Here is an 8,508-nt window from a genome sequence, read left to right on the forward strand (position 1 = left end):
CTGTTGATTTCTATATTTATTTTTACATTGATAAAATGTTCATTTCCTCCCTTTTCTCCATTGTGAAGAAAGGGGAGGGCTCTCAGATGTAAACAGTGCACTGTTTACATTTGTGATCACTGTGATTGCTCATCACAGTGATTACAAGGTACAGACCTGCTTGGATTGGCTCTGTACACTGTGTCTGCGATTCAAGCCACCCAAAGACGGCTCTGATCACAGCCACTATCTGCCCACGCTGAGGTGGCTTCTGCATTGTTGTTTATAATGGCACTGCAGAAATAAGCATCCACCACGTCAGAATTTTACAACACACGGCGGTAGACAAGAAGTTAAAGGAGAAGCATGAGAATGAAAAAAAATATACATTCATACCCACTTCTATGGCTTCAGCATCGCTGTTATGCTGGGGCTGTCCCCCGCTGGCTCTAAATCTAAGAAGTGAGCGATGAGTTACATGACCGCTGCTCGCTCAGTTCTCGGCCTTCACTGAGCAGAGATCAGTAGGGCCCCTTTCACACTTGTGTGACTTGTTCTGTGACTTGGCACTGCAAAGTTGCATGACAAGTTGTACCCCATGATTTCCAATGAGTACCGTTCATGTGTCAGCAAAATTCCCCCCACAAAAAAACTGAGCACTAAGCATAAATCCCCCCCCCCCAGCCCCCCAGTACAAATGTTTGGCCACCCATCCCTCAAATCCCCCAGCTCATATGCCCCCTCCACCCCAAAAAAACACCCCCAGCACAGATCCGCTACCCCTAAAATTTCCCCTCCTAGTACACATTCTCTCCCCCTCCCAGTACAAATACCCCCCTCCCAGCACAAATCCTCACCCCCATCCCCCCTCCCAACACAAATCCCCTAAATCTCCACTCTTAGCACCGCCCCCCCCCCCCCCCCCCATCAAATTCCCATTTCCAACACAAATCCTCTCCCCCGAATCTCCTTGCGGAGTCCCCCACCTCAGATGATACCACAGTGCCCGGGGCAGCCACCCCTTCTGCCCACTTCTTGTCCCGGTTCTGGCTGCAGGTGTTCTGTCAGATTAGCAAACCTGCACATGCGCAGTAAGTATTCAGCTGAGGGAACATCACTTCCATTACCTAATCTGACAGGTCGCCTATTCTGACGGAACACCGGCACAGTGCTCCAATAAACAATGCTGCTCAGTTAGTGTTGTTAGTTGAAGTGTTGTGCAGGGGGCTTATCAGACTGCTGGGGATTTTCAACCTAACTAAAGCAGGCCATAGACGATTCGAATTTCGTACGATTTATCGTTCGATAAACGAAAGCGGCACTCGTGCACATCATCGAGTGTACCATCAATGTGAGCCGAAAATCGTACGACAAAACACTATTTTTTGTGCCTTTTAACCACATCTCTACCGGACACACTCCCTACTGTTCTGTGTTTTGTTAGGCGAAATCATACAACTCCCCCACTAATGATACGAAATTCGGCCGATTTTCGCAAAAAAACCCAACATGTTGGATATGTGAATTTTTGCTGTCGTACGAAAATCGAACGTTTTACGTACCACACTAACGATACGAAAATCGTTCGATAACACTGCCATTTACGATTTTCGCACGAAATTCGAATCGTCTGTGGCCTGCCTTAGTCTACCATCGGGAGCCAATGAGGGAGAATCCTGATCATGTGACTGCTGCAACAGTTAATCACAACTGCTACATAAATAGAAACTCCGCCTCCCACCTTTCTTATAATCATACCTGGTGATCCTGCCATGGAAGTCCTTATTCAGGCACTTCCTGTTATAGGGTGACAACGCTCTGCCATCTGGTAGGGACTACACTACACAGCTCTCCATATGAATTACTCAAGCATATTCTGCAGTTGTCACCATCAAGAGGCCCATGCTGACATACTGCTGCTGCTGGAGCCTATGCATGTAAAATGGAAGTAGCTGAAATAGGCTGCAAAAGATCAGCAGCACTGAGATACAAAATGGTTTAATAAAAGGTGAAAAACCCTTCTAAAAGAAAAACACAACAATTATTTATGACATATATATATATATAAATATATATATATATATATATATATATATATATATAGGATACAAAATGTTTTCCAGTTTGTGTTTACCTCGACTTTAATGTAAAAAATATTCTGGCAGCATCTTCCTGTGATAAACTGACCAGCATTTATTTTAATATTATGCGCCTTTGTTCAGTTTTTGTCCTATTTCTGTTTACATTTCCAAGCCAGATCCCTATTATTGATTAATAGACTTGGTTAAATATTATGTGAAGAATAAAATCCAGACAAGCAGTGTGCTTGGTTTTGGATGTGGCTGTATACCCCGGCATCTGTTCTATACATGACAACGGTGTCAACTTTTAATCATTGTCTAATGTCTATCGACTGTCTATATATTTTTTCTACTTTTTCTATATTCTGCTTAATAAAGTTTATTCAAGGAGGGACCGCTGGCTGCCTTATTCCCTTTTCACAGATTTTGAACTACTTATAGATCTTTCCTATTTTCTTTTGCCAGAGAACAAAACCCTACAGTTCTCCATGGATTATTTGCATTGCATGGTGCGCAGATGGGTCACCTGACCTCATTATATGTCATAAATCCATGACATTTATAGCCATACCCATCCATCCCGGATGTGCTGTTATCATTGTCTTATACTACTATATGGAGATTGTGGTGACCTCCCTAGTGTACAAATAGAAGATATGTCACAGAAATGGCCTCACTAGTCACTGAATAACTTACATTGGACACTGGTGACACCACCAAATCCTATGTTTTATAGAGATGACATCATCACTATACATATACTGTATGTGAATTTGCTGTCCTTTATACATTTTATATAGGTGACATCACTATTCCCTATATATTTCAGAGGTGACATCATCACTCTATATATATTTTATACAGGTGACATCACTACTCTCCAAATATATTATATAGGTGACATCACTTTCCTCATTATATTTTATTTACCTGAGCACTACTCTCCATACATTTTATATAGGTAATATCACTATTCTACATATATTTTATATAGGTGACATCACTACTCTCCATATATTTTATACAGGTGGCATCACTACTCTCCGAAAACTTTATATAGGTGACATCCCTTTCCTCAATATATTTTATTTACCTGAGCACTACTCTCTATTCATTTTATATAGGTAATATCACTATTCTACATATATTTTATATGGGTGACATCACTACTCTCCATATCTTTTATATAGGTGACATCACTAGTCTTCATACATTTTATATCGGTGACATCAATACTGTTCATATATTTTATATAAGTGAAATCACTACTCTCTATATGTTTTATATAGGTAACATTACTACTCTCCATACATTTTATTTAGGTGACATCACAACTCCACGTATATTTTATATAGGTGAAATCGCCACTCTCCATACATTTTATATGGTAGACATCACTATTCTTCCTATAATTTATTTAGCTTACATCACTACTCTTCACATGCTGCTCTTCGTTTATTTTAAATCATTTTATATAGATGACCTCACCACTCTCCATATATTTTATATAATTGATATCACTACTCTCCATATGTTATATATATATATATAGGTAACTTTACTATTCTTCGTACAGTTTATATAGGGGACATCACAACAAATAGGTGACATCATTCCTCTCCATTCATTTTATAAAATTGTATACAGGTGACCTCGCCACTCTCCATATATTTTATATTAGTGATATCACTACTCTCCATATATTATATATAAGTGATATCACTACTCTCCATATATTTTATATGAGTGATATCACTACTCTCCATATATTTTTATAGGTGACATTGCTACTCTCTATTCAATTTTATATAGGTGATATTACCAATCTTCATATATTTTTTATGGATGACCTCATCACTCTCCGTATATTTTATATACAGTAAGTGATATCACTACTCTCCATATGTTTTATATATGTGGCATTGCTACTCTCCATACATTTTATTTAGGTGACATCGCTACTCCATATATTTTATATAGGTGACATCACTTTCCTCATTATATTTTATATACGTGAGCACTACTCTCCATACATTTTATATAGGTAATATCACTACTCCACATACATTTTATACAGGTGACATCATCACTCACCATATATTTTATATATGTGGCATTGCTGCTCTCCATTTGTTTTATATAAGTGATATCACTGCTCTTCATATATACAGTATATTATAAGGTGATATCAATAATCTTCATGTGTCTTATACAGAGCAGCGATGTCACTTCTCTAATACACTCATAGGCGTGTGCATAGGGTGTGCCAGGTGTGCCTGGGCACACCCTAATCACCCAGTTTGGCACAGATTTCCCCTCTGTAGAGCCCTGATATTTCACCAAAGCCCTCTAACAGGGCCTTCTAAAAAATGAAGTTGTAAAAAATAATAAAAACATGAAATAATAAAAAGTAAAAACTGCTGACACCGTCCACTGCCCTACTGACACCAATCACTGCCCTACTGATACCGTCCACTGCCCTACTGACACCAATCTCTGCCCAATGACACCAATCTCTGCCCTACTGACACCAATCACTGCCCTACTGACACCATCAGTATATACAGTATATATATATATATATATATATATATATATATATATATGCACATACATGCAAATGGATTTCAGCTTTGGCTTTCAGCTAATGCAAAAGACTGTGCACACCTATAAATACAATGTATATAATATATCTAGTGAGTAGTGGAGATATATATATATATAATAGAATATATTTATGAGTATCTTACAGTTGACACCTGTTATGAGTATCTTACACAGGTGACACCTGTATTTCCCAATATAAATAGTATCCCCACACTGTGGTATTAATATTCTACACATCACCCATCCACCTCTGACACCTCCCAGCCATTGCATTAGTTTACTATCCTGCATTCTACAGAGAGATCTCCTACAATGTATAGAGAAGTGATAGAAAAGTGAACACAAAGTCTAGTATAAAGCGGATGGATCGTATGTGATCGATAATATCACCTTAGAGGTTCGGGGTGAGGATCCTCCTAACAGCAGCCAGAACCTTCCTCCTGAAACTATGGACGCAGCTTTCACTCAACAGGTGGAAGTGGACCGCCCCTTACTCGAAGTTTTCCCCCTGGTCATTGGGCCATTCAGGAAATCGGCGCGCGCTGATAGGTGGAAGACGGTGCCAGTCAGGTTGACCCCGCCCCGCCTGTTTCTTGTTCATAGAACTTAGATACACAGAGTTCGATCGCCATGGAGATGGCTTCTGCTGAGGAAGCACACAGAGGAAGAAGGAGACCCTGCCCACACACACACTCTCTACACGGTGATTGGCTGGGTGTGTTCACCCTGATCCCAGTGTCAATACAACTCAGGATTCCTCTTCTTCCTGACAATTAGATGATGTGTGTAATACTTTGTATGGAGTCAGACGGAAGCTGTGTTCTACTTTATACATTTGTCTTCAATCTAAAATGTTTTCTCTTAAAGTAGATGTAATACTGAATGGCACTGTATTTGCTAAAGCCCTGTGTATCATCCATGTATATATATATATATATATATATATATATATATATATATATATATATATATATATATTTTTTTTTTTCTTTTTTTTTTTTTTCTTTTTATTCATCATAAAATACTGTTTTTCACCTTTTTTTTTTTTTTTTTTTTTTTTCTACTGATCTTTGGCATCTCAGTGTTGCTGATCACCTCTAACCTTTGTTAGCCATTTCTGTCTACATGCATTGGCTGCATTGTCAGCTGCACATCATTGATCTGGACCAGCTTGCTCCTTCCACCTTCTTCCAGTCCAGGCCATGTTTCTGTGTTCAGCGCCGTCACGCTTTCAATGGCAATTACTCGTTCATGCAGCACTGTAACCACATGGATTTATATCATTTTTTAAACAGATAGAGCTTCATTTTGGTGGTATTAACCACTTGCCGACCGCACTATAGCAAAATGACAGCTACAGCATGGTCAGCCAGTTTTGGGAGGGCGTCATTTGAGGTTCTACTGTGATTGCACCCCACCCGCCTGCTGCAGCACGCATTACGTCACAGATGATCACAGTTTGGGGTAAAGAGCCAATCACAGATGCTCTTTACCACGTGATCAGCTGTGTCCAGTGGTTAAACACAGTATATTTCTGTGCGTTACTGCACATTTAAAGCAGTATATTTCAGTGCATTATGTGCCGTTTACCACAGTATATTTCTGTGCGTTAGTGCACGTTTGACGCAGTATATTGCAGTGCGTCAGTGCAGTTTTACTGCAGCATATTGTAGTGTGTTAGTGCACCAAACACCACTTTCCATTGATTAAAGTGCATCAATGCACACATTTCCACATCTTTATTAAATTTGTTAATATCATGTGTGGGAGGCCAACAAAGAGAAGCAGATGTTCCCGTGGCAAAGCTGCCGGCCTTGCAACTTCTGCCTTTTCGTCTTGCAGATTCTGCCTCCTTCTGTGAATTTGCAGAATGTGTTGTACCACAATGGCAGGTTCCCAGTTGCTATTTCTTTTCACGTAAAGCCATTCCATCCCTGTACCATCACGTGGAAGGCAATGTTTTGGCATCGTTGGGCAAGGCAGGCAGCTGCAAAGTCCATGTTACTGCCGACACGTGGTCCAGCAATCATGGTCAGGGACGATATATTTTGTTTACAGCACACTGGGTAACTCTGCTTGCAACTCAGAAGGATGCAGGACAGGGCTTTGCTGCAGCTTGTTGCTCCATCTGGTCTCCATACAGCTACTGGTGATGATGCAAGATTTGTCAGCTCTACCCTCTCCACCTCCTCCTCCTCCTCCATGCCCTCCTCTGCTGAATTGTCCTATGAACCATAAGTGCCTCCCAAGCGTTCAAAGGGCTATTCAATGAGTCAGGCTAAAAGGTGGCATGCAGTGCTTCAGCTGGTGTGTCTAGGAGACAGGAACCGCACCGGAGCAGAGATTCTTGTAGCTCTGCAGGGGCAGGCCCAGAGGTGGTCCACGCCACACCAGCTGGAGCCAGGAATGGTGGTGTGCGATAATGGCACAAACCTCCTTGAGGCATTGAAAGTCGACACATGTGCCATGCCTGGCACATGTCCTCAATTTGGTGGTGCAGAGTTTCTTATATAGGTACCCAGAGTTGTAACATCTGCTAAAGCAGGCCAGAAGAGTCTGTAGCCATTTCAGGCGGTCATACACAGCCAGTGCTTGGTTGGCTAAAATTCAGCGAAATTCCACCTGCCTAAAAACTGCCTGATTTGTGATATTCCCACCAGGTGGAACTCAACTCTGGCAATGCTGCAGCAGCTGCACATGCAGCAGAGGGCAGTCAATGAGTACCTGTCTGAGTATGGCACAATGACACGCTCAGGCCGGCTCTGCTTTTTTTCCCCATGCCAATGGCTGCTGATAAAGGATGCATCCACTGTACTGTCACCATTTGAGGAGGCCACAAGGATGGTAAGCCGTGACAATGCATGCATCAGTGACACAATCACTATTGTGATGCATTTTACATGTATAATTGCCCCCTAGAGGACTGCTGGATATAACACTTTTTAGATTCCCCTGGGTTACCCATAGTAACTGCTTGCAGAAACGTATCACTTTAAGTACTTGGCTCAGTCAATGATCAGTCCAGGAGATGTTGTTTTGTAGTTTTATTTAGAACTGGGATAGGAGAAGGGATGAGTGGGATACTCCAACTAGTAACTATTTACAATATTGAGGACATCTGACTTGAGGATACAGCAAGGCTGCTGCTTCACTGTGCCACTGGAATGAAGGTAATTTAAGTGTTCCTGCTTGTAGTTATCTTCAGGGTTTTAACTTGGCACCCCTTTCTCTCTCTCTCTGTGCAGCTGACACCCGTCCACTGACCCTTACACTCTGGAGTGGCCCCTTTCCTGGGCAGACCACGGGCAAGTTCCTCTATACTCATGGACACTGTTTTTCCAGAGTCACCAATGCCCCCAACTCCACCAGTCAGCTTCTCTTGGACCTCCGGATTCAGCCACACACTCTGGTTCACCAGGCCGACCGCCTGTGTCCACTATCCACTGCTGCAGAAGAGGAGACAGCCATCACCCTCCTTCTGGGACCTGGTTTCCCGCCCAAAGACCCTGAGCACATGTGTCCTTGGCTTTATATACCCTGCCCCATAATGCACCGAGACAGATAGTCTGTGCCAAACCCTGGGACAGTAACAAAGCCTGTATATCACTGGCTGGGTTTCCTCCACCGTCCAATGTGCCTCCCCATTGGACACAGTCCTTTTACCTTTTGCTGCTGTAGGTCTGCTGGCACTTGTGTTTCCACAAGCTTGTGCTCTGCTCTTGCTGCACTGACTTATTAGCTATGGGTGTCACACGCTTCACCTGATGGTTAATATACCTTACTTCCTGCAACTTCCTGTCCAGCCTCCCATGTCTGAACAGTTTCTGGTTGCTTGAGCAAC

At 41.9% G+C, this 8,508-nt stretch overlaps 1 protein-coding gene across 2 annotated transcripts in view; it reads right to left on the minus strand.

Annotated features, from left to right (window-relative positions):
* The window catches only part of CAPSL (calcyphosine like), a 41,569-nt gene extending 36,419 nt beyond the window's left edge, over positions 1–5,150 (minus strand). For both annotated transcript variants that reach the window (XM_082253682.1, XM_082253681.1), the window contains exon 1: positions 5,058–5,150. The gene's annotated coding sequence lies outside the window, so the exon portion shown is untranslated. The remainder of the gene's footprint in view (positions 1–5,057) is intronic.
* Positions 5,151–8,508: the final 3,358 nt, after the last annotated feature.

The sequence above is a fragment of the Pelophylax lessonae genome, assembly GCF_965119305.1.
Source record: "Pelophylax lessonae genome assembly, chromosome: 1".
NCBI lineage: Eukaryota > Metazoa > Chordata > Amphibia > Anura > Ranidae > Pelophylax > Pelophylax lessonae.